The sequence below is a fragment of the Pteronotus mesoamericanus genome, unplaced genomic scaffold (assembly GCF_021234165.1).
Source record: "Pteronotus mesoamericanus isolate MK-2021 breed Mesoamerican mustached bat unplaced genomic scaffold, CSHL_Meso_final contig_164, whole genome shotgun sequence".
Lineage (NCBI taxonomy): Eukaryota > Metazoa > Chordata > Mammalia > Chiroptera > Mormoopidae > Pteronotus > Pteronotus mesoamericanus.
In genome coordinates, this window is record NW_026555065.1 from 25,315,020 (window position 1) to 25,341,308 (window position 26,289).

Genomic DNA, 26,289 nt, shown 5'->3' on the forward strand with positions numbered 1-26,289 from the left:
TTGTGGCTCTTAAGGACCATCTTTGGATTTAATTTATATTTATGCTGGTCCACTAGCCTGAGGGAACTAAATTCTGAGGGTTATGTCCAACTCCTGCTTGAAATATTATACATTATTTTACATAGGCTAAGACACCAGACTCTGGGTGCAAGGAATGGCCCTAAACTTACGGCTCTACCTGTACCTGACTAGTCAGTGGCGTGAAAGAAGAAACGCAGAAGCCCTGTGCCACACCTTTTTCCTCCACTCCTACCATAGCTGGTTGGTTGAAGACTAGTAAAAGTTTCTCTCTGGAATGTCTTATGTCTCTCTGCCTTCTTCTGTGTCCACCAATGGCTGGTATAGTAGGTTAAGTTTTGGGGTAAAGTATCTCTCAGACATGTAGAATTTAGAGCTCTTTGCTTATTTTCAGTTGTCTGTCTTTCCCTAGAGAATCTGAAGGCAAATCACTGGGGAAGTGGGAGGAGATCCTGAATGGTTAGACTTTAGATATAGTTTTGATAGGGTGACAGCTGAGGGAAATGCTGAGAAATGACCTCTTAGAACAGCATCCTATGGAGAAAATGTTATTTACATAGAAGAGAAAAACAACTAGAGGAAAGAATTAGGATTACTTGTAGTTGACAGAAAGAATTCAGTGATTCTACAGTGCAGTGATCTGCACCAGGAGGAACCAGTCCCTGGCCAGGCCTCCTGTGTCCCCAGGCACTGGTTCTGGACGGGGCCTGAAACAGGACACTGAGCTCGCAGCACACTGAAATTGCATCAACTGAAATGTTATTTTCTTCCCATGGAAAAATTACAGCAAAGAGATTAGTGTATGATTTAGTACATTTCAAAAGAAAATAAACATTTATTGCAATAAATAACCATTAAATAGGTCTAAGAATATTCTAAAAATACTCTCTCATGAATTGGGAAAATAGTGAAACTTCTTTTTTGCCATGCCTGCATTTTCACAGTGTTAGTTTAATGGCTAGAAATTTTGACAGCTGATTCAAGGTCTGGGTTATCACTGCATGACCCACGGGTCAGCCCCTAACTCTGAGACCCCATGACATTTGCTGCCCAATAGGGTATTCCTCTCCTTTCTCAGTGAGCACGTTCTGAAATAAGTAAAATAATAAAGAGGTTTTATCCCTTAGAAGATAGGATGCTAACAGAGTCAAGTTTTATTCACTTACATAATTCCTTCTGAATAATCCTACTCTCATGTCAGTTGAGATTAGCACAGATTAGTTTCCTAAAATAAAAAGGGGAAACACCAATATCTTTCTTTTTCACTCCTTGGCAACCCTCCCCCCTTTTCTGACCTATCCTCTGCAGTGCCTTCCCAATGGGTCTAATATACTTCATTATCATCAAGATACGGCTGCTCACATGCTGCAATCATCACTTTTGGCTGCAATGTCAAAAGCTCTGCCTGGAGAGCTTTTGAAAAATGCCATTTCCCAGACTCCACCCCTGAAGTCCTGGCTTAATTGGTCCCAGGAGGTACTTAGGCAGCCCTGATTTTGAAAGACTCACCAGGTGGATCTAATGTGCTGCCAGACTAGGAAAAAAACTTTGAGTGTTGACTTTGAGAGGGCCTTTCACTTACAGGTAAAGAGAGTTAAAAATAAAACTATTTATGCCCCTTATGCAAGAGAAGCTCAGCTGTGTTCCTCATGTCCTAAGGTGTAACTTACCATGTTATCAAAATTTGCTAGTTGCAGGTGAAGTTCTGCATTTAATTCCATGCTTTTGGTTAGGTTGATTGTATAATTTATCCCTAAAACTAGAATATTTTTGAGAGTGAATTATGCTGATACAACCAGGCAAACTGGGACATATAAGCCACCCCAATTCTGGGAGATGTTTATAATTGAGAAATACAGGCTTTTGGGATACAACTTATTTCCACTTGAACAGATTAATTTCCTCACTTATAAAATTGGCATAATAGCTTGTAGCTTCCAAAATGGGTGAATATAAATATAAACATTGATATGAAAGAGCTTTGTAAACTCTGAAATCCTATTTATACACTTTTTATATTATTATTATTTGATCCAAAATACTTGCCATCAGAGAGACTGAGATACTAGAAAGTGCTAAGAGAGGAGATTGACAACTATTGTGCAGTGCCACCTTTCCTTTTTAAATCCCACTGGGAATTTGGAAGAGGGGCCAAAGGGAGAAATTCATAAATCCCTGTCAAAGGCATCCCCATGGCCTGCCATGTAAGGAGCTACTCATCTAACTGGTCAGGTGTCTTTTACTAAACATCCTGGCTCAGTTATTTCTTAGGGCATCAAGGAGAATTTACAATTACAAAGGGGTTTAATAACTGAAACCAGTACCATATACCTGTATCATGCTTTACAAATTAAAAGATATAATGTAGCTTAGTGAAAGTTTGGCTTTTAGAGATGTCCACCACTGCCTGCTTCCTTGATAGCTACTTCAGCTTTCTCATTCTAAGTTTTCTTATGGGAAAATGAAGATAACAATGTTGTCATCCTAAGTTTGTTTGAGGGTTGAAATGGGAATATTGGTATCTAATACATGAAAAAAACACAGTAAGTGGCAGCTATTGCTATTTTCATCATCAGTACCAGCTCCTGATTCTCCAGCAACCCAAGAAGTGAATAGAGAAGGTTGTGGGAGGAATATGACTAAGAAAAAGCAGATGAGAAACAAGGGAAGAGGAGAAAAGAAAGGATAATTATCTCTATTTTACCAATGTGAATGGATACGGAGACTCCGGTTTACTAGTGCAAATGGCACACTGCATTACAGTTTAGAATATAAGTCTGATGACTTCATTATTGGAAATCAGGAAGGTTAGGAAAATTTTTAAAAACCTAAAGGACAGCATGACAGAAGGGTTTCCTGTATCCGGGAATCCTCTATTGATGGTATAGCACAGCAAGTATGACACAGAGCCACAGCCTTGTGCATTTACCAGACTCTTTTGGCCACCCCGTCTTTTGGGTGATTTCCTAACCTTCCTGGCCAAGCATATTCTCCTTCCATGTGGTACAATACAATCCTTAGCAGTTAGCTAGAAAATGAAATATCTCCCAACACATTTAGATAATTTATTTGCAATGAAAATGTTTTTGTTGCCTGAGCCCAGATTAAGTGGAGCCTTTTCTTCCTTTCCAATACAAGAGAAGTAATCGAGGGAAGTGGCTGAGTAGGGATGGAGTCATTGAACTGGCATGAAAAAAAAAAATGCAGTGATAGACACAGAAGAACAGGAAAAATGCCAGGAAAAGACATCAGAGGTTTTCACAGCAGAGGTTAGAAAGGACCAAGGGAAAAGTGCTCCTTCTCTGCTCTACCCCAGGGACATGAAGTAGGTGGAATGAAACCACTGAGTCTATGCAATCTGGGGTTTTGTTGTTTTTTTTTTTGCCTTTGGGCATTGATGCACTCCTTGCAAAGAGGGGATATCCATGCCCCTTTATCTTGGGATCACTGGGTGGGTGGATGTTGTTGCTAACATTCTACCTACCTGGTTCATGGGTTTCTGTATCTAAGTCACAAAGGGTTAGTGGGTTTTCCAACCATGAGAAGTTTGTCACCAAAAGCGTAAGAGGAGAAAAGAAATCACTATAATCTTGTAAAGAATCTTTTATTGTTAACTAAATTTGAAATTGAAATATCAGAATAAACATTAGACTAAGTTTCCTGGGTGGCACTGTGCCCTGTAATTTTCAGCTCATTGGGCTCTGTAAGTTTTAGCTTTTAAATTCATAGAAAACATTCAGATGAGTAAATGATTTAAGTTGTCCTGAGACATTGCTACAAGGTTAGATACCAAACCGGAACCTACATTTGAGGACTGTGTTAGGAAAAACTTGGGCACCATGTTTTTTCACACTGTCAACCTATGCCTTCTCCAAGGAGTTCAATGTAACTAAATTGGTTGACTTCTTATCCAGACAGCCACGTGCTTGCAGGAATTTTGTTACATGCTAAGATTCTGGTCTAAAACAAAAACATATGAGGTACACATCTGACCCAAATTCATAGTGAAGGAAAGGTCTACCATCTCTTTCACACACCTCACTTCTCCTGACTCCAACCTCCACCTCTTTGTTTTTTGTGTTCATGTTTTTGGTTATTTTAAAGCTATATAAATTATGAAATTTGCTACTGTAATACTCCTTTGATAAAGAAGTAGAGTGGGCAAAAACAATCAACCACGCTTTTGTTGGTGGGCTCCTGCAAAAGAGAGCTGCCAACAAAATACTGAGGTCTGTGGAAAAGGAAGGACCATAGAGTTGAGCTGTGACATCTCCAGGTCATTTATAATCAAAATATAAAGTTAGCAGAACCTGGAGTTTATTTAACGTGTTTCCTCTTTCCTTACTCGCTTCCTCTCTTCCTTTCCCATACACAATACACGTGCACGCACACACACATTCCAGAACTGGGTGAAAGCTTAATGGCAATTCCATACCAACTTTTAATCTATCCAAATTACCAGGTTCCAACTGCCATATGCCAAGGTACCAGTGAGCTTCCTGGTGCCACCCAGCAATTCATAGTGGTTATGGTGGTAAGATGATAGCTGTGCCTCTGGGGCAGTTTGCTTTATAAGCTCCCCTTGCTTATGGCTTTTTAATTTTGCAATAATGAGCCCCTTGGTGCTAAAATGGAGGCCAAGGAATGGAGAAGGGATTCCAGACTAAATGTGAAAAGGAGAAGAAAATAAAACACCCATTTTCAAATCATAAGGCAGGAAAAAATGACAGGAACCAGTCATTAAAAATATTGTTTTTAGGACTCATGGCAACCAGAAATTTACTTTATATATAAAAGACAGCTACATTCATTGATTGGAAACTAAATAAAAACTGCAGCATGCATTTCTGTTTTCCTTGTTTAGATTTTTAATTACAAATCCAATATTGTCTTCATCAATTTTTCTGGGATTTGGTCATGTTCTACTTTCACTAAAAAAAAATTCTCCTAAAAACTTAATATATGAATTATACAAGTGAGACAGAGAAAAACTTTTTAATCCACCCCTTCATATTTTACTTTCTTTTTTATTTGGCCCTTAAAGAGCTACTCGGTTCCTCTCATCATCAAATATAACCAACCCCCTTTTGTCATCGAGGGTAGCAAATGTCCCACAACACTCTCAGATTTCATCTCAGTTTCTTCCATTCTTTCACCCCCATAGAGTTTATGCACTAGAACTATAGCAGTGACCAAAAAAAGAACACTCGCCTCAGTCCTTATTTGAATGGACAAAGAGATAGACTGAGGGGGGTACTGCATTCTGCAGAGTCCCCCCGGGTCACTGTGGATGGAAGAAAATAAGTCAGTCCAGACACTTCTCAGTCTGCCAAGAAAAGGGGGTGGCGATTCCTTCTAGTGGAGAATGCCCTAGCCCTTGTCTTGAAGTGACTTTTATTGAGAACCATATGCACAGGGGTATACAGCATGGATGTAAAGCTCATCAATCAATGTCAAAAGGCTATGTTTACAGAAAACAGATAGAGATCATAGATAACAATTGAAGGAACACAAGAGACTTGCCTCAGGTCAGGGTCTGGTAGACAGGGTAGAGCCCATTCAGCCCTGAAATCTGGGAAACTGATCACATTCTATGCTCAACCCCAAACATCAGTACTCATTAACTTGAGGGCATTCTTAGCAAAGTAAATTTCATAAGATTTAATGCATTCCTTCCCCAGACCTAATCGTTGCTAGGAACCATCTGATCCAGTTTAGGGCTGTACCTGCCTTTAGTGTTGTTTCAAGCCTGAGCTAGGTGGGTGTAGCAGAGCAGCCAAGAGATAAGGAGACTTCTTTCAGATAGAATGAGAACTCTGGCCATAACAAAGCCCAGGGGTGAGGGTCTTTTGCCCTTTCTCCATGTCCTCCAAGTCCTTCCCTGATGGCCCTATGTGACGGTGCCTGTCTTAGGTTGCCCCTGCCATTGAGGGGCCTTACCCATCATTGGCTAACTAGCCATCTTCCGGGGCCAAGCAGGATGATGTGAGGGAGGCAGAGGCTGTGCCCCTGCCAGGGGTATGGGTTTTGTCTCCTCAGTGGCCTATTTTCCCAAGGTCTCCTTGCTTAGCTCCAGTCTTGGGGCCCTCTCATCTGTTGGCAAGGCCACAGTCCCTGAAACCAGGCAGGACAGTTCCCAACAATAGACAATAAAGATAATAAATACTTAGAATATGTTGCATGTTTTATGGTGATAGGTTAAGAGAAAAAATAAAACAAGAAAAGTTCATACTGATGTATTTGCTGTTTTGATAGAGTAGTCAAGGACTGCCTCCCTGAAAAAGTGGTCCCGTCACCCCAGTGATGAGAGGTGATGTCACCATGCTCGTTCTCTTTTGAAGTCTCAACTAATCCTCAACTTCCAACTAGATGTTGGACAACAGATCAAGGAACAGTGTCGCTATTTAACATGTTCTGTGCTCATTGTAGAAGGCACTGTGAGGAAAGCAAAGTAACAGAATTAAAAGACTTTTTTATTTATTTGTCACTTCAAATAGGTTTCTACCTTCTGAGGGCAGAAATAAACTGGATAAGTCATCATATGCTTTAAAAACTTAGCATAAATCATGCTATTTAAGAGTTACTTGCCAAGACCGGGTGGTCAGAAAAAGCCTCATCTAGTAGTGTGCTCATGATCTGAGCTTTGAAAGAAGTGACATAGGAGACCAGCAAAAAGCATTTGAGGGGAGTGGTGAAAAAAAAGCTTTTTTAGACTCCAATTCCTCAACAGAGTTTTTAAATATTCTATGGGTTAATGCATTTAGAGCTCCAGGATAATTTCCAACTTTCTCTTCAAGCCTTCTCCCTCCCAGCATACATTGTCTCCTTTCCTCATGCCTATTTTCTCTTCAGTGGGATGGATAATTTATGAGTTCAGTGTTCAGGACCATTTTCTTTTTCCATTGTGTTTTTCCTGAATGCTTCATGAGGCTCCTGAAATGATGAAGGCTGTGACCCTCTACTCAGGGAGCTGCTAAACTGGTAAGTAAGTACACAGTTATGGTAGAGAATGCTCCTCTCTCTCAAAAAAACACTCTTCTCTGATGTTTTCACTAAACATATGACCACCCAGCAGGGAGGAGGAAAAGCCGCATGTCCGGTTTCCCTCAAAGGTAAAGATAGCCTCAGGTCTGGCCCATGAATAGTAAAAATAAGGGACATAATACTTAAAAATCTATCTTTAGTTGATTTCTGCTTTTGAATGGTAAAGAACCAGTCTACCTACCATAAATCAGATAAAATATATTAAACAGTGTTTCAGACGTTGAGACAGTAGGCAGAGCAGGACTGTGATCATGGAAAAAAGGGAAACAGGTGAACCCTACTATTGGCCTCACTTTCTGCCTGTAGATGAACCAGAAGGCAGGATCCCAAGCAGAGCACACAAAACCTTGCTGAAATGAAAAGACAAGTTTTGGATTTGGGGGAGGTTGAGGCATCCAGAATTTGTAGGACAGGGTATGGGAGAGGAGCAATCTATGCAGAGAAACATGCATAAAGATCCCTTTAACTATTCATGTAGTCAGTGAAACGCCACAAAAAGCAACTGCTGGGGGGAAATACCTATTGGGTAACTATACTGAACAAATCTTAGAGCTTGAACAAGGTAGAGAGATATTCAAACTCCTTCAACCTAGAAAAAGAAATCTTATTAAAATCTCAGGGAATTCAATAAACAATCTAGAAGGATCATGGCTTTGTAGTGTGGCTGAATTAGTCCTTGAGTAAAAGCTACTTTAGACCAACCCTAAAAAAAGATTAAAATGAAGATTTAAAATGCAAGCTTTGCAATTTACTTAATTGTCTAACAAGACTACTTCAACACAAAAGGAAGAAAACATAGTAAACACCTAATATTATAATATCCATGATAGGATATTCAACAAAATTTGCTACACAAGCAAAGAAACAGCAAATTGTTATCACAAAATAGGAGGAAATAGAAGCAGAGCCAGAAATAATATTGATGATAAAGTTAAAAGAGAATAATTTTAAATCAACAATTATAAATGTGATCAGTAATTCCTAAAGAACATGATGATAATAAAGAAATAAGTAAATAATTAAAAAGAACTTCTAGAGGCAAAAAATACAATATCTGAAGTAAAAATTTGTTTGATAGAATTAATAGCAGATTAATATTGCAGAAAAATATGAACATGAAGACACAGCAATAGTAACTATCCAAACTGAAGCAGAGAGAGAAAAAAATAGAAGAAAAATTGAAGGGGCTCAGTAACCTGTGGGACACCACCAACCATCTAAGAGACTTATTTCCCAAAGGAAGCAAAAAGAAAGGTGCATAGATTTTTTGAGTAAATAATGACAAGAAATTATAAATTTAATTTCAATTTGTGATTATTTGCTAATAATACATAGAGATACAGCTTATTTCTGTATATTAATCTTCACCTTAACTTCCTACACTCACTAGTCTTAAAGCCCTTTTTTATAAATTCCAAATAATTTTTTATATATGATCATATTGTCTGCAAATAAAGACCATTTAACTTCTTACTTTCCAAATCCATTTACCTTTTATTTCTTCTTTCTTTCTTGGTTTATTGCACTGGCTAGGGTCACAAATACAATGTTGAATAAAAATGGTGAGAATTAGCATCCTTGCCTTTTTCCTGATTGTAGGGGGAAAGTATTCAGTCTCTCAGCATGAAGCATGATGCTAGCTATAGGTTTTTCACGAATGTCTTTTATCAGGTTGAAGAAGATCTCTTCTCTTCCTAATTGATAAGAATTCTATTGAAAAGGGTGTTGAATTTTATCAAGTGATTATTAAACATCTATGGAGGTGATCTTATGTGGGTTTTTTTTTTTCTTATTTAGTCTGTTAATATGAGCCAGGGCTTGGGTGATTGACAGCAAAAGAGCTAATGGGAACTTTCTGGTTAATTGAAATTTTCCATACCTTGACTATGTTATTAATTAGTATTTGTCAAAGTTAATTTAACTATAAACTAAGAATGAGTGTACTTTTTTATATGTATATTATACCTCTACAAAGTTTATTCAAAAAGATAACTGGAATGTATTCTTTTTTCCCTTATCTTGTTGTATCATCCTCCATCCTGTTGCCTAGCACTCATGTATAATGACTGAAGCTCTTACTGCCATTTTATACCATTAAAATAGGAGCCATGCAGAAGAGGGGCCTGAGTTCCTGAGGTCTCCGAAGACTTAAGCTGTTATACCTAGCCCTGTGTTGCACTGCTCACTATATTTTTACTAAAAAATAATAATAAAGTTCAAAATCTTAAGCCACAGTTAGGGTTTGGCAAAACTAATTTTAAATTATATAGCAACTCAGTATAATATGGTACCATAACAATTTGACGCAGAGGGAATGCTAAGGACATTCAGCAAAGTTCACAGTGAGTTACAAGTTGGGTTTTAGTAAAGTCTTGGCTGGAGTGAGAGGGAAAGAGTGGCATTTAAAATGAACCTTAGGAGTGAATATGACTTCAACAGATAGATGCGGTAGATGAACAGCCCAGGCAAAGGACTGTTATGAAAAGTGGTATGTATTGTGTTGGCCAAAAAGTCCATTTAGTTTTTTCCATAAAATAAAAGACACATTTTTCATTTTCACCAATAACTTTATTGATTTGGATGTTTTGAGTATGTCAGCTATCTCCCACTATTGGCTTCTAATGGGTAGAGGCCAGGGGTGCTGCTAAACATCTTCCAATGCATAAGACAGACCCCAAAGCAAATAATTATTTGGCCAGCATGTCAATAGTACCAAGAAACTTTGCAAACCACTCTTGACACAATCAGTTACAGCACTTTCTCCATACTCTGCACAACTCTGTGTGTGTGTGTGTGTGTGTGTGTGTGTTTCAGTTGCATTTTTACCTTTCTTGAAATAATAAAACATAATATGGTGAAAATGTTATATATCTTCTTCCATCTTCAATATTAAAATGGCTGCACAAAAATTCACCAATTTTGGTAAGTTTTTTTGAATGCACACTGATATGAGTGCTGTCACAATACAATCGAACAAAATTGTTTCAAATGAAGTTAAAGACAACTCAGCATTACTACAGCTGTCATATGGAAAAAACTAAACAAACTGTTTGGCCAATCCATAGATGATGAGATGTGGAAGCAATCAGAGGACATAAGAAACACATAGGAGAATAATAGGACAGAGGGCCAAACAGTTATATGGGAGTGTTCTGGATGCCAGTATACAGAACTTGGATGCCTTAAGCAGTGGGATAATAGAATAAAAATTACACTTTTAAAAATTAAATTGTGGCAACCCACACAGGAGAGGATGAACTCAAGGAAAATGTAAGGTGTGCATAAGAAGTGAAACATTAAGTTTAGTTGAAACATAGGATATAGGAGGAGATGGGGTGGAAATAGACTAGAACAACAACTTTGAATGTAGGCTTGGTATAAAGTTAAGTCTTTCAGAAACATAAGTGATTATTTCTGACTTGAAATAAAATTAGCTTGCCTGTAGAATCGCCTGGCAATTGTATCTTAGAATGACGAAGGCAACTGTGAACAAGAACACAAGATGGGTATTTATTAACATAGTCCATCCAAGAGGAAATAGGGCTAGGATCAGGAGAAGAGGTAGGACATTGGCTTTAATAACTAAATCAAGACGATCTGGAGAATGATTACAGGTGGGGGACCCTGAGGAAGGGATGGCCAAGACTGGCTTTGGGGGCACAAGCCTGAGCTGATCACCCAACCAGGGAAGATGCAGCAAATGTATTAGCCTCAGATGTACAATTCCTCCACCCAGTCCTGGGCTCTGACATGCCTCTGTGGAGAAACTAAATTATTCTTCCTATACTGAGTCATGGAAAAAGGGAAAGAGGGAAAAAAAAACATGCAAAAAATGAAATGAGATTAGAACAGGAAAAATCCTGGTGTTTGGTTTGACTGAAGATATCAAGGTATTGTATATAGGTATAGAAAGAGGTGTAAATATTTCCCAGTGTTTTCAACTGCAAGGAACTAAAGACAATAATATTCAATTAGAAATGAACATACTACCATCTAGATCCTGGCATATAAACACCATTTCCTTTTTTCTCTAAAATAAATGGTGATTCTTGGAGAAATGATGATTCTAGCTTTGGGGCAGGAAAAGTTTCAGGTGTTCTTGAAATTTCTTCTTGTGCCAAAAATTAAGGGAGCGCTAAAAATCTGCTGGGGCCATGTCAAAATGACAGGGGAGCCAGCTTGCAGGAACTTTCTGCTGGCCAGATTTGAGCATCAAAGTGAAAACTCTCGTTAATATATTATAACATACCAAATAAGGAAATGAATTGATACTTGCAAATAAGAACAAATGAATGAATAAATATGATTAGCAGAAAGGGAAAACCTTCTTTGACAGGAGAATGGCAATGAGTAATAGAGAAGATATGACAGAATTTGAAAATCTTTATTTTTCAATCATTGTAGTCATAACTGATTCAGCAAAGAATCATCCATGAATGCTGAGATCTTTGGTTAAAAGATAGGAAGCTAGATATTCACAGTCTCAGAGCCACTTTTTAAAGATTTTATTTATTTTTATTTTTAGAGAGAGAGGAAGGGAGGGAGAAAGAGAGGGAGAGAAACATCAATATGAGAGAGAAACATTGATTGATTGCCTCTTGAATGCATCCTGACTGGGGACAAAACCTGCATCCTAGACATATGCCCTGACAGGGAGTTGAAGGAGCAACACTGCTTTGCGGGATGACACCCAGCCAACTGAGCCACACCGGTCAGGGCTCAGAGTCACTTTTTAATTACACAGGGAGAAAAATAACTTTATAAAGAAGCTACCTATAGCCCACCAACTTAACTAAGCAATTCAACTTTATTAGCAAAAGAACAAACTGATATCAAGTGCCTTATTTTAGAAATCACCTATGGAGCATTTCTGCCAACTGTGTTTAATTTAAATCTACTCACAAGGAAACAACCATATAAATTTAAATTAAGGTACATTCTAAAAAATAACTGGCCCTGACTATTCCAGAGAGATTAATGAATCTAAGTGAAAGATATATGGATATTTACTGAACTATTCTTGCAACTTTCCTATAAGTGAGAGAACATAACACCAAATAAATTCTCCAAAAAAAATTATAAAGGATCAATAGGCCCTGAGTTGAATGCCTACAGTATATTCATGTAAATCAAATGAATAATGTTTTATACATGCTCAACCCAATCTTACCTTCATTTTTAGGGGTATTTAGTTTCTGATTACCACTAGTGTTCCAGGTAAAAAATGTGTTTGCTAAATAATGCTGAATAAATGAGTTCTTAATATAATTAATAATAAAAATAGTCATAAAAAATAAGAAGTATATATGTGAAAAGCATATCATTAATTGCATAACAAGACAAGATTATGAAATGTCATCGATAATTGGGAGATCTTACACAATCTAAATTATAAAGGACATCTGCCATGTGTGGCTGTCCAGAATCCTACAAGCACTCTTGTTACTCTTGGTGAAACTTCCACGTTATGTGTTGCTCTCCTACAAGGTAGGCGACAGAACTCCCGCCCCTAGATTCACTTTTAGGTGGGGCATAGACACATAACTAGGTTCTGCCAATCAGATGCATCTATGGAAGTCTTTGGTTTGTAACTGATCCATGTAAAGAGAGAGTATGCAAAATCTATCTTTCAGTGAGTGTGGCAAGAGAGGTGCCTGTCTTTCTGTGCAAAGAATAAAAATGTTTCTGTCATCTAGTCATCAGTATCATTGTTGAAGTCTGCACGTCTGCACTGAGTGGCAGCAGCAAATGTGTGTTTTCTAGGGCAGCCATTGGAGTGTGGTCTGGGCACTCTTCCTAGCCGCGGAGCCTCTATCTGACTCTTTTGCCCTCCAAGGACACTGTGAGCTTCCTAATTTCCTTTAACAAATTCCTTTTCTACTTAAACTAAGTAGATTCAATTCTGGTGTTGCTAGTGAGAACCCCGTTAGGTATGACACTACAACTGACTCCCAGATTTACTATTTCTTACCGAATCTTAGGATATTCCAGATCAGGATCTCTTCCACCATTTCCATATCAGCATGTTTAATTTCACCCCCAAATGCTTATACATTATGAATAGCGATGACAGGAATTATTTTGTTAAACATAAAAATATGAGGAATATTATAAATGTTCACAGGGTGTGAGTTCATTTTTAGAGACTGGCCAACCTGGTGGTTCATGGATTCTGAAAACATTTCCAAATACCTTTCGATGCAGTTTGTCAAAACCTCAATCACATGCAATGATTTTGAGAGATTTAATCCATATGTTTCTAATTTACCTCGGTTTAACTCATTCAAGTAGGTTTCCAAGATGACAAAGTAATGCCCAAGAAGGCAGAAGACTCTCTTAATAGTTTTTTTTTTTTCTTTCTCATGTTTGTACTTGACCTGGAGTACCTTCAATCTCAGAGAGTTGAAATAACTTTAGAACTTGGCGTGATTATTTTCCTTTACCTCAATACCAATTTCATCTGAAACTGAGTTTTGGAAATATACTGTGCTACTTGTTTTCTTTATAGTTTAGTCTTTCTTCAGTTTGCCTAGAGCTGAAATACAATCTGAGTTCAGGATGTTTACATGACAGGAAAATGTCAGTGATTTATGTCCACACCAGTAGTAACAGAATTCAAAATAGTTTTTTTTCCAAACCATCTGTCCCATTTGCTTTGGATTGACCTTGAAGGACACAGTTATTGGTTAGAGCATGGCAGGTAGAATGCTGAGATCTTTGTAGTTCTTGTCTAAACCATGCAACTCCCCCATATCAATTATTACCAAGCCATCTGTTTCAGTTACACTCCATTGAACTAAGTTGGTTAATCCAACAGATCAATTTACTGGCAGTATTTTATTCCCACTGCATAAAATTCACAATTTCCACATTTGTCTCTGGCTCTCTTGGGAGACTGTGTAACCTTCACCCCAATAATTTTCATTCTTGGTAGAGATGTTAAAATGGCTGTTTGAGGTGAGATCATAATTTAGGGAACAAGGTACTTATTATAGAAAATTTATATATTTTCATTGAAAATGTACTGAGCCCTAGTGTGCCCATTGGACTGCTAGTCACTGTAGTGGATATCATACACCTCTCTCCTCTCCTTCATTATGTCCCAGCCACACTGACTCTCTTTCATTTCCTCATATCTTTTTTGCCTAAGACCTATGCACATTCTGTTCACTCTGCTCTCCCTACTCTCCTCTATCCCCACAAATAGACATGCTGTTCCCAGCTAACTCCGTCTTATCCTTGAGGCCTCAAAGAGGGCTTTTCTCACCATCCAACATAAATTCTCTCTCCTAGCATCCTCTGCCTTGATAGCAGGTCATTAGTTGTAATAAAACATTCATTTGATTGTTTTCTTGTATATTTTCTCTCTCCCTCAAGACTGTAGGGTACATAAGAGCAAAGACCAAGCCTGTTTTGTCAACCACTGTGTAGCCAGTATTTTTAGCACAGAGACTGACAGATGATCCGCACTCCATAGAACTGAGAGATAGTTGCCTGTTTACATTTTAATCTGATGGACAACATGTTAATAGACTGATAGACAGTATTATGTTTATTCTCAAGAGATGAATCCAATGAAGAAAATACGCAGCTATCCTTCTCTGTAAGTAGTTATTCCTTTGCTGATTAGTCTAAGTAGAAGTTTCTTGGCAGTATTTTCAGACACTGTTGTGAGGATGGGCCAAATAATAAAGGTCATAAAACTTCCTCCCACTAAATTCATTTGTGCTTATATTATGTTCACTCCAGGGCAAGAGAAATTAAGTATTTGTTCATCACTGGAAAATAAAAAGTGCAATGAGTAACCATTATTTTATAACAGTTTATATTAATCACCTCTCTGGGTATTCTCTATTCCTTGCTGTTAACTACACTTACCAGAAATGAATAAGCTTCCAGCATTCTCTGCATGAGCTAAGAATTAAAAAAAGACATAATTCCAAATTTTCCAATATTTTGTCCTGTTTGGGTTTGCATTCTTTCAGTCTACTAGTAAAATGATAAGCATTACTGACTCAGTGAAAATGGAACACATGACTTTAAGTTCTATGTTACTGGGAAGTATTGGCACCAGTTTTAATGATTTAAACAGAGAGATAATAGGCACTAAGGGGAAACCTGGTGTTTCATAGAATTAGGATCTCCATGTTTTGTTCGTTGATCCTCTGAAGTCATCTAGTAACTTCTAATTAGCAGCATCTTCTCCAGTACCTTTTAATTAGTCTGTATCTCCTTCAGCCTGTATAATCTAATGCATGACCTAACAACCTAATAATAATTAATCACTCTGCTGCCTTGTGTGAGACGGGAATTGGGACAGTTGGCCAGGCACCCAGGGTGAGAGATCAATTTCACAATGATTCAAAATATATTTTTATCACACTAAGCTGAGCAAAGGCATTCTGCGTTTTATCCATTCATCCGCTTATAGACACATAGGTTGTTTCCATGTATTGGCTCTTGTAAGTGTAAATAATTCTGTAATAAACATAAAAATCCAAACATCACTTTGAGATAGTGATATCCTTCCCTTCAGATATCTCCCCTGAAGTGGAATTGCTGGGTATTTTGGTAGTTACATTTTTAACTTTTTGAGGAACCTTCATACCACCTTCCAAGGTGGCTGCACCAACTTACATTTCCATCAAGCATACAAGGGTTCAGTTTTTCCCACATCTTCACCAGTACTTGTTATCTGTTGCTATTTTGATAATAGCCATTCTAACAGCTGTGGGATGATAGCTCTCTGTGGTTTTGATTTGCATTTCCCTGATGCTTAGTGATATTGAACACTTTTTCATATGCTTGTTGGCTATCGGTATATCTTCTTGGGAAAATTGTCTCTTAAAGTCCTTTGTCCACTTTTAATTGGATTACTTGGGGGATTTTGCTATTAAATTGTGTAAGTTCCTTATATATTTTGGAAATTAATCCCTTATAAGATGCATGGTTTGCAAATATTGCCTCCCATTCCATATGTTACCTTTTTATGTTGTTGATCATTTCTTTTACTGTGGAGAAGACTCTTAGTTTGATGTAGTCATACTTGTTTATTTTTGCTTCTGTTGTTGTGCTTAGAATGTCATATACATACAATCATTGCCAAGATCAGTGCCAAGGAGTTTTACTCTTATATTTTCTTTTAGAATTCTTATGGCTTTCAGGTGTTGGGAAATGCCCTGTCAGGTTTCAGGGACTGTAGGCTTGCCAAAAGACAAGAGGGTCCCAAGACTGGAGCTAGTCAAGGAGGCCTTGGGAAAACAGGCCACTGAGGAGACAGAACCTGTACCCCTGGCAAAGGTGCAGCCCCTGCCTCACTCTCATCACCCTGCTTAGCCCTGTGATGGTTCATAATCAATGATGGGTAAAATTCCTCAAGAGAAAGGACAACCTAAGACAGGCACGGCTGGTATGGGCAGCAGACAAGGACTTGGAAGACACGGAGAAAGGGCAAAAAGGCCTGCACCCCTTGGCTGAGCTTGGACGTGGCCAGGGTCCTCATTCTATTTGAAAGAAGTCTCCTTATCTCCTGGTGACTCTGCCCTGCCTGCCTGGCTCAGGCTTGAAACAACACTAAAGGCAGGTACAGCCCTAAACTGGATCGGGTGGTTCCCAGGGGGAAAATAAGGGCTAGAAGTGAGTTCCTTGAAACATGCTTTGTTTTTTCCTCGAAAGCTAAGATAACTGGCTCATACTGGGAAGGAGATTTACATTATTCATAGACTCTGAAGTGAGGTTAATCTCTTGTGTCCTTCAATTGTTATCTATGATCTCTATCTGTTTTCTGTAAACATAGCCTTTTGACGTTGATTGATGAGCTTTGCATCCATCCCCTGTGCATATGGTTCTCAATAAAAGCCTTTGGACACGGGAGCTCGGGGCCTTCTCCACTAGAGGGACGAGCCATGCCCCCTCTCCTGGCAGACAGAGAAGTGTTTGCGAGGACTCGTGTTTATTCCCCCATCCATGACAACCCTGGGACGGGCTCTGCGGGATTAAGAGCCCCGCTCCCCCCTCAACTGGCTCTGGACAGTGACCCTCAGATTCAGGAGCACCCCATGTGGCGCTCCCCACGACACTCAGGTATTATGTTTAAATCATTAATACATTTGAGTAAATTTTTGTAAGTGATGTAAAATAGGAATTCAGCTCCTTTTTTTTTTTGCATGTTAATGCCCAGTTTTTCCAGCATGGATATTAGGCTTTATTAAAAATGGGCATTCATTATTATGATCATGTATTGCAAGTGCATTTTTAAGTTGGGAACATACTTGAGGCATGTTTTTATGCCTTACCATGGTTATATGCCCTGTGAAAGGATAGAACACAAAATGCCTTTGCTCATCTTAGTGTGACAAAAATAATTCTTAAGTCATTGAGAAATTCACCTCTCTCTCTAAAGGATGTTTATGCGTCTTGCCCTTGGGACTCTCATTGGCCCTCTGATTTTCATTTTTGCCTCTCTTACTCTCCTGTGAGTCTGCCACAAGTCCTAAGCAGAAAAGCTTGCTTTTGAGTCAATATGCTCACACAGTATGTCATTTTGAAGAATATTCGGCTTTAGTTACAATAACTGCATTTGTTTCACTACAAAATTTTCTGCCTGCGCTTTCTGTTTTTTTCATACAATTTTTTAAAAGAGATTCTCTCATTTGCCAGGGATTTTAGAGAGAAAGATTTTGAATTTAGAAACATGCTTTAAAAATGTGTCCTTTAAGAAAGCTGCTCCTTGAAAGCTGACTCTTCTGAAAACTCTTAATATTTCTTGCTCAGATCAGTTCAATGAAAACAAATTATTCCACTGAGTATAGCAATGAGGCTACGAACAGAGAATGTTTGTCTGAAAAAGGGCCAAAAATAATTTGGAGAAGTGTGTTCCTATCATACCTGTTCTTTGCCTTCCTTTTTGCTTCTCATCTTTTGGCCAAAGTACAGGGAGCATCATTGTTTCAAGTTCCCTTTGCCAGGTATTTCTCTGGAATCATTTTCCCTCCCATTCCACAATCCTACTAACACAAATCTCATATCAATGAGCAAATATTTCCCCCCTTAAACTGAAGGTCTGCTATTTTAGCTGCCCCTTGCCAAAGCCAGCATGATTTGAACATTCCTCTTCAGCTAACATCAGTCCCCATCAGAGAACCATTAAATGAATACAGACTGCAGGTTATCAGGAATGCTAACAATGCAGATAAAGTCTTGATAACCGGCAACTGTGAATTAATTCAGCCAGATCACAGCCCAGGAGGGTGGCTGTCAAAGGGAGCTGAGGGTACTGGGGAGACTTGGCTTAGGGCCTATAACTTACAGTACTTTCCCCTCAGCCAAGCAGCCTGGCATTTCCTATCTAAAGTCATTGCAGGAATGAGACAAATTCCATTGTCCTATCTGGAAGCTGCTCACCATGGCAAATTAACTCCCTGTGACTGTTGAAAAGAGAAACAGGCACGTATTTTCATCCAAAGAATTTAATTCAATCATCTAATGAATTAAAATGACTGGTTATAAGGGAGCCACTGACCCAACTAGGTGTTGAGCAAAGTGCCAATTGACCTCTTAAGCCATTCCGTTTACTGGTTTCAGTCTCAGATGCCAATTGCCTGCTAAGTATGGTAATGCATGAAGCAGAGAGCGCACGTTTTGCCTAAATATTTCAAAGCAACTGAAACCCAATTATTGTCTGTTTTTAGGTTGGCAAGAGGATACACAAGCAGAGCCTTATGGGAATTCAGTTTTAATTTTACCCCCTGCTCCACCTCGGCTTCTTGATTGCATTTTCCTTCACTGTCAGCAAGAACCCACTATTTTGAGCACCTGAGCCTCAAGGCCAAGCTCTGTTCAACTTAGGTGTTTTGTGTTCTCCATTAGTGATTTTAGGCAGAGGAAGACAGTATTCCTCAATCTGACCAGTAGATGGAAGCATTTTTGACCTCGTGCCACCTCTGGCTTCCCAGTCCTAGAAAAGAATAATCTTTGATTTCCAGGAAAAGCTGAGAAAGCTGAGAAGCTGAGTAACCAGACCCATTATCTGACATAGTATCTTTTCTTTGGGGGGAGGGGGATTGGTGGGTATTTAATTTTTTAAAGTTTCTTTTTCATTGTATTTTTTTCTATTGCCATTTATTCCTCTTATACCCTCTCCCATCTCCACCACTCCACCCCCCGCAATCACCACACTTTTGTCCGAGTCCACGAGTTCTTTTTCTTTTTGGTTTAATCCCTCCCTCACCCCAGAGCTGTCAGCCTGTCCTCTGTGATTGTCTTGATTTCACTTGTATGTGGACTCTAATGACAGAGCGTCTTTCTTGTGTATGAAACATCTTTCCAAATAAAAAGGAGGATATACATTTTGAGATAATTAGAAGTAAGAAATTTAAAAAATAACCAGAGTTTACTTTCCAAAACATCAACTACCTAATTCTCTTAATTCCCTCATACTCTTTAATTACGCAATGTAAAATAAAGATCGTAAGTTATTAAAATTTACAGTTTAGAATCAATACAGTTTTTTAAAAAAATACCAAAGTTCTTTGTAAATCTTTAGCCAAAGGTAGAGAGGTACTCTACCAAACTAGCTAAGAAACGGGGCTCTAAAGCAAGCCATCTTTCCACTGAGACCTTATTAGAATATCTGCTTTACCTATATTTCTTAAGGTTGGCAGATTTTAATTTAGAAACCGTAAGATATCTTTGACAGAAATGTCAGGGAGATTATAGGTTATTACTAATCATTGGCAGTGACTCAAATATGGGATAATTATGTATCTTGACATAGCTGATAATTGGACTGATATTGAAACTGAAATATAATCTCCCTACCTCCTGAAACTGAAACTCAAGGCATGTTCAAATCAAGCCTTGAATGACTTTTCTCCCACTGAAAAAAATAAGGTTTACAGGCCCATACTTTGAATCATACCAGAAGGAAGACTGGCAGCCCTTGATGGTATTACATGTCTCATATTAAGGCATTCCCAGCAAAACCTCCAGCGTTCTTTAATAGGTAAAGGTACCCCAGGGACATCTTGGGGCTTCTGCATAAGGAAAAATTTAGAAAGTTTGCTGATATGCCTGCCTAAATGTGTTCTATTTGGACTAGAAAAATATATAATTTATATATAATTTATAGGAATATATATGTATTCATATACAAATATACCCAGAATGAAAGAGCACACAACCATACACTTACAAAGGAAAGCACGTATAGGGAAAAATATTGATTTATTCATCTAATTCTGTGATGTTATATCTGACCCCAGGTAACTGCCCTGACCCTAAAATAAAGTTACAAGACAAATATGAGGAAGTAAGTACTATTTCTATCCTGCCATTGATTTTCTTCTCCACTTCCCACTGATCTCAAATTTTTATTTCAGAAACACACTTTTTGAAGGAGTTCTCTGACTCCCTTTCCTCACCTCTCACTTCTCCTCCACCTATAGAAACCTAGCTTTTTTCCTTTCACACCCTGACATTTCTTTCATAAAGGTAACTAGTGACCCAGTCATCTCAGTGTCTAATGAAAACTTTTCAGTGACTAGTTCGACCTCCTAGCAGCATTGAACTGCATTGAACATTATTTCTTTTTTTGTCAAAACCATCTCTTGCCTTGGCTTCTGTAGCACACACTGTCTTTGTCCTTGTCCTTCTCGGTGCCTTTTTCCATATCTCAGAATTAGGTCTTTACCCTTATACTCTTCTCAGTTTACACTCTTTGCCTAAGCAATTTCATCCTCTTCTGGAGATCCACTTACCACCTACAGTATATGCTGATTTCCTATCTACACCTATGTCTCATAACCAGATGTGTCTCCCGTACATAGACATGCAAGTGAAAATATGCATTACAGTGTTTTTCAGACTGTGAGGCATAATCCATTAGTAGATTTGAAATGAGCACAGTGAGTAGAGACCAGCATTTTAAACATGAGTATGGAATAGAAGAGAGAATATAGAGTGCCTCAAGCTTATAGAGAAAAGTTATTATTTTGTAAAACTTTTTTTTTTCATTTTATTGGAGCACAGAATTGTGATGTTAAACATATTTCTTTGTCTTGGTCATGGTCAGACATTGGAAAGACACTGGTGCACTGGGTGTTCCCACGTAGATGTTTCAAAAGTAATCTACAACATATTTTTAAAAATGAATTCATTTTTAACCCCAGATCTATTTCTATTGCAGAAAGTCCTATGTCTAGTTTATTGGTTCAGTTACCTAAGTCAGAAACCTGCAGGTTGCCTTTGAAATTAGCTTCTCCTCAACAAATACTGCAAATGTGGCCTTCTAATGTGTTCACAGTCTAACACGTCTCTCCATTTCCACAACCGCCAGGCCAGGTCAGGACACCCTGGTCCTTCTCAGAGACTATCGCAATTGCCTCTAAGTGCATAAATGTATCATAATGAATGATGACTATAACAGACAGTAAGAGGTAAATACATGAAATTATTAACTTTTGTAAGCAAAATAGTTTAACAGATAAAATCAAGTTAATTTAAAAGGTTGAGATAAATTCACAGATGGTGCATCTTCAGCAGATTGCTAAGGGATTGGCACCACAGCTTTAATATTTTAAGACTGGTATCAACTAACACCGGCCCCTGGATTTTATAATCAGAGAAACACAGACTACATTAATGACCATTTGAACTTTGGAGCAGACCTCAAATGGGTTTCCTTAAGTTCTTATGAGAATAAAAATCCATAGTTACCCAAATTCTCATCATCGGTAGCAGCTATGAGAGAGGCTACCTAAAAGATAAGGATTTGGGAAAATGCTAACGATATTGTTTTAGCAGCACCCGAAATTTACATTTTCCTCTCAAGGGCTACTTTCTGAGGCTAAGGCTTATATAAAGAAAACCAAACACTTATCAGGGCGTATACTATATATGCCATCCTACTGTTAGGCATATCACAAAGTCAACAAAACAATATCTAATATATACACAGGTCTCCAGAAGATTTTTTCATTGAAGGCTGCAGGCTTCTTAATTTCTATAATAACAATTTATATATGTTTATGGAGTAAAGAAAATCTGCAGCCTCTGTCCCAAGGTTATTCAAGACAACTGACTCATAAAAATATCCAGCTTCTTTGCCATACTACTGACTGTTCCTTAGACACTTTTAATGGAGGAGATGGGAGCCTTGGCTGTTATCAGGGTTGGAGACACTGCTCTTGTTTTTCTGGGTATGGCACTCCTTCCAGCACCTTCCCATCTGCAAGACAGACAGAAAGGCTTTGTGAGCAGGAAGTGGAGCTGGAGCTACAAAAGCATGAAGCCTGTGGAGACAGGCGTCGTGGGCTCCGGACGTCTGCAGAAAAGGTTGAAAATGAGCCAATGTGTGAAGAATTGGGAGGAGTTCTAAAGCCCTCTCAAGACATCAAAAGCCAAGTATCATAAGAAAGGGAATACAGAAATAAAAGCTGCCATTTTTATAGCCTTCTCGGAATTATTACCAATTTCATTAAACCTGAAACTATTTCATTGGATTAATGTTATTCATAACTATAAAAATAAAGAAGACATGTTTTGAAGGATAATAAACATAAAATTTTTTTAAGAAAACCTTTTGAGGGAGGAAACCTTTGATAATGAATATTTCAGCATTATAGCAAGCTGTTTGATGAGTCTTTTGCCTAACTAGTAAGTCCAGGGAGCCACCCGAGAGTTACAGGTGAAGCTTGTCTCTGAGCATTTGTGCATCACGCCTGAAAGCCAGACAGGATGGATGAATTACCTAGAGGAGCAGAAGTGCATTTCTTCCTAGGAGTTGTGCAATGTTGAGAGGGGTCCAAATATGAAGACTAAAAAGTGGTCCTAATCAGGATTCAGAGGCTCAATACACCTACAGATTTTGGAAAGGCGTTTTCAGATGACAGAACTTACAAACTTTATGGTGTCCATTTAATGTTGTCAGGTCTCTCAAAACCTCCCAAAGTGTCTTTTACTTTTCTCTCTGTGCAAAAATATTGAAAGATTTAAATATCCAGTAAAAGATTTTTAAAGAGATTTATGTTTAATGACATGGCGCTGCCCAGCTCAGTATGGTAGCCACTGGCCATCTGTGGCTATTTAAATTTAAATTCACTTAAAATTATTGCAGTTAAAAATTATGTTCTTCCATTGCATTAGCCACAGTTGGAGTGCTCTATGGCCTCATGTGGCTACTATCTCTCCTACTTCACAGCACAGACATAAAACATTTCCAGCACTGCAGAAAGTCCTGTTGGGCAGCACTGATCTAAAGCACTTGTTTCAGTGTATTCTGCAGGTCACTAGCTCTAGGTTCTTAATAGAGGGTAATGTACAGGGAGTTCTGAGTTCAGATTTTATTTTCCTTCATTCTTTATTTTTTTCTGTCAGCCTCTGAGAGAGACTTAGATATAGGAGTTTCCTAAACCAAGTTAGACATCAAACTTTTCTTTGTGGAGAAACTCTCAGGGCAGTGTTCCATGGAACAAACTTTGGGAAATGCGGATCTGTAGAATAAGTAGCTTGACATTATGGACTATGCCTTCCTCATTTGTCTCTTCCACTTTCGTGTCTAGAATAGTGCCCAACACATAGTAGGTATGCAGTGTTGGCTTAACTGAGCCAAGTGCTAAGGCCATGTTAAAAAAAAAAAAAAGTGGTAAATCACTAGATGGTGAGAACCATCTAGTTTTTATTCTCCCAAACCAGTTGCACCTTCACTGGGGTTACCTGATAAGATAAAATCTTCTATATCCAAATACACACAACTTTTTAATTTCTACAATTTGGATTCACTTCTCTGATGTATACCATTTCAAATTTTCTTTCATTCTTTTTTTTTTTTTTTTTGAGAAAGCAGGAAACATTCTAAAAGGTATATCTTCCTGAATTACTGGAATTTGCTTAAAATACTAATCTCTCTAATTGCACTAAGAAGAAAGATGTCTACAGACTCCAGAAACCCTCTATCTTCATAGTATTGCATTTTGGACAAGTTCTAATGAAAATCTGATGCTTTAAAAACAACTTAAATTTTCCCTTTAGTGACATATCTTACCAAAAGCTGGCCGGAGCCTGGGAGGCGAGGGAACATCTTTTCCAAGGAAAACCACAAATCCTTCTTTTCAGAAAACTCTTCTATGTATTATAGTTTATTTTTCTTTTACTGAACTCTCCTAAAACCTCAGTGCCTTGGTTGTCCTGACTCTAAAACAGGATAGGTACTCTGAGACCCTAACAGGATGTTAGAAAAAAAATAATGGTGAGAAAAAATTGCCTTGATCTCCAGAGGCCAGGTAATAGGCAAACTCTTCACAGCCTTCTTGTCCACCGCCTTTGCGCTTCTGTTCTTTGCCTAGAGATCTTTCTCTTTTACATCCAAAGACCTCTCCTCCAGGAGACTATCTTCTCCCTCTTCTTAAGGCCTATCATGTTCACCATTCATTGGACCTTGCATTTGGCTTGACCTGGGGTCTTCCTTTTTTCAGGTGGTTACAATTATGCCTTGGTCTGTCTCCCAGGTGATCTGAATGACTCTTTAGAACAGAGATCACAATTTAGTGTCCTCTTTGTTTCTTGAACACTTAGCACAGTATCATGCAAGCACCAGGCAATGGTGGTAAATAACATCCTGCTTACACACTGCTTAGAGTAGATAAGTTATATCAACCAGTAAAATTTACTTCATTCAAGATTTTCTAATTTGGAATTTGTGATAATACATATAATAGGTAAGTGCTTGGAAAATTTGATAATAGCAAAAACATAATTTTTATAACTTTAACTTACATGACAGAACAAATCATTTTAAGATTTTAAAAAACACTGATCCATATAACAACCACTGTAATAAGGCAGAAGGTAGATAAACTAGAATTTACCTAACTCTCTTTTATCTTGATAATATTTTTATTGATATGTATTTCATACAATATAAAATTTACCATTTTAAGGTATACAAGTCAGTAGATTTTGGTATAATCACTATGTTGTACAATCACCACTGCTATCTAATTTCGGAAGTTTTTCATCATCTTTAAAAGAAACCCTAAAACCATTAGCAGTTAGTCCCAATTTTCCCCTTTCACCATCCCCTGTAAACCACAAATCTACTTTCTTTCTGTATAGATTTGTCTTCTGGACATTTAATATAAATGGAGTCATACAATATTGTCCTTTTGTGTCTGGTTTCTTTCACTTAACATGTTCTCAAGGTTCACCTGTGTTGTAGCATGTATCAGAACATCGTTTATTTTTATACCTGAAAATTATTCCATTGTATGGATATGCTACATTTTGTTTATTGACCAGGTGGTGGACATTTGGGTTGTTTATACTTTTCGACTCTTATGAATAATGTTGCTTTGAACATTTGTGTCTATGTTTTTGTATGGACACATTTTTCCATTCTCTCGTGTGTAAAACTAGGATTGGAATCACTGGGTTCTCTTTCACTCTTCATGTAAATCCTTGAAATTATATATTTTTAGATCATTATTATATAATTACTAAAAGAGATCCCAGAGAGATTTCTATTTACTAAGATGTTGCAGACCAAGTGATGGTTCTGAGGAAGCATTCCTTTAAAAATAGCCTAATATGAAGTAGTTTCTCTGCAGTTACTTCACTTAGTTTCTTGACTCTGCCATAGAGAGGTTTGAGAGGACCAGCCTTCCAGCCTCCCAACACAATAGGCCTCCTCAGATAAATATGTAATCTGGCTATATAAAGATCAGTTAGAATGAGTCTCCTAGGATACTTCCAACAAGATGGCTGCCCAAAAGTCCTCTCTAATAGAAATTCTGGAGCCGCCACCACTCCTCTTGTTCCATCTTAGATTTCTCTGTATCTTGAGTCACTGGAGCTATTTGACTAAGAGGTTGGCAAAATAAACACCATCATTGGGCACGGAGTATGGGAACATTGTTCTGCAATGTATAAGTGTTGTACGGGATAAGAGTGTAGAGTCACTGCTTAATTTACCAGGTAGTTAAGGGGGTCAAAAACAAAGAGGTGGCAATTGCTGTAAGTTACCTGGCAGCAAGAGTATTTTTTCTTGAAGAAAGCTGTGAAAATGAAACTGCCCACATCTGAGGGCCTCTTTCTTCTCTGAATAAGACTAATTAATGATTTGAAATGAGGAAATGTAAAGGTGATCTACAAAGTTCCCCTAAGATGAGAAAATATAGCCTACTTCCCAGTTCAAAAAACAACCATTTGTTTCTATGGCCCTAAATGGTTTTG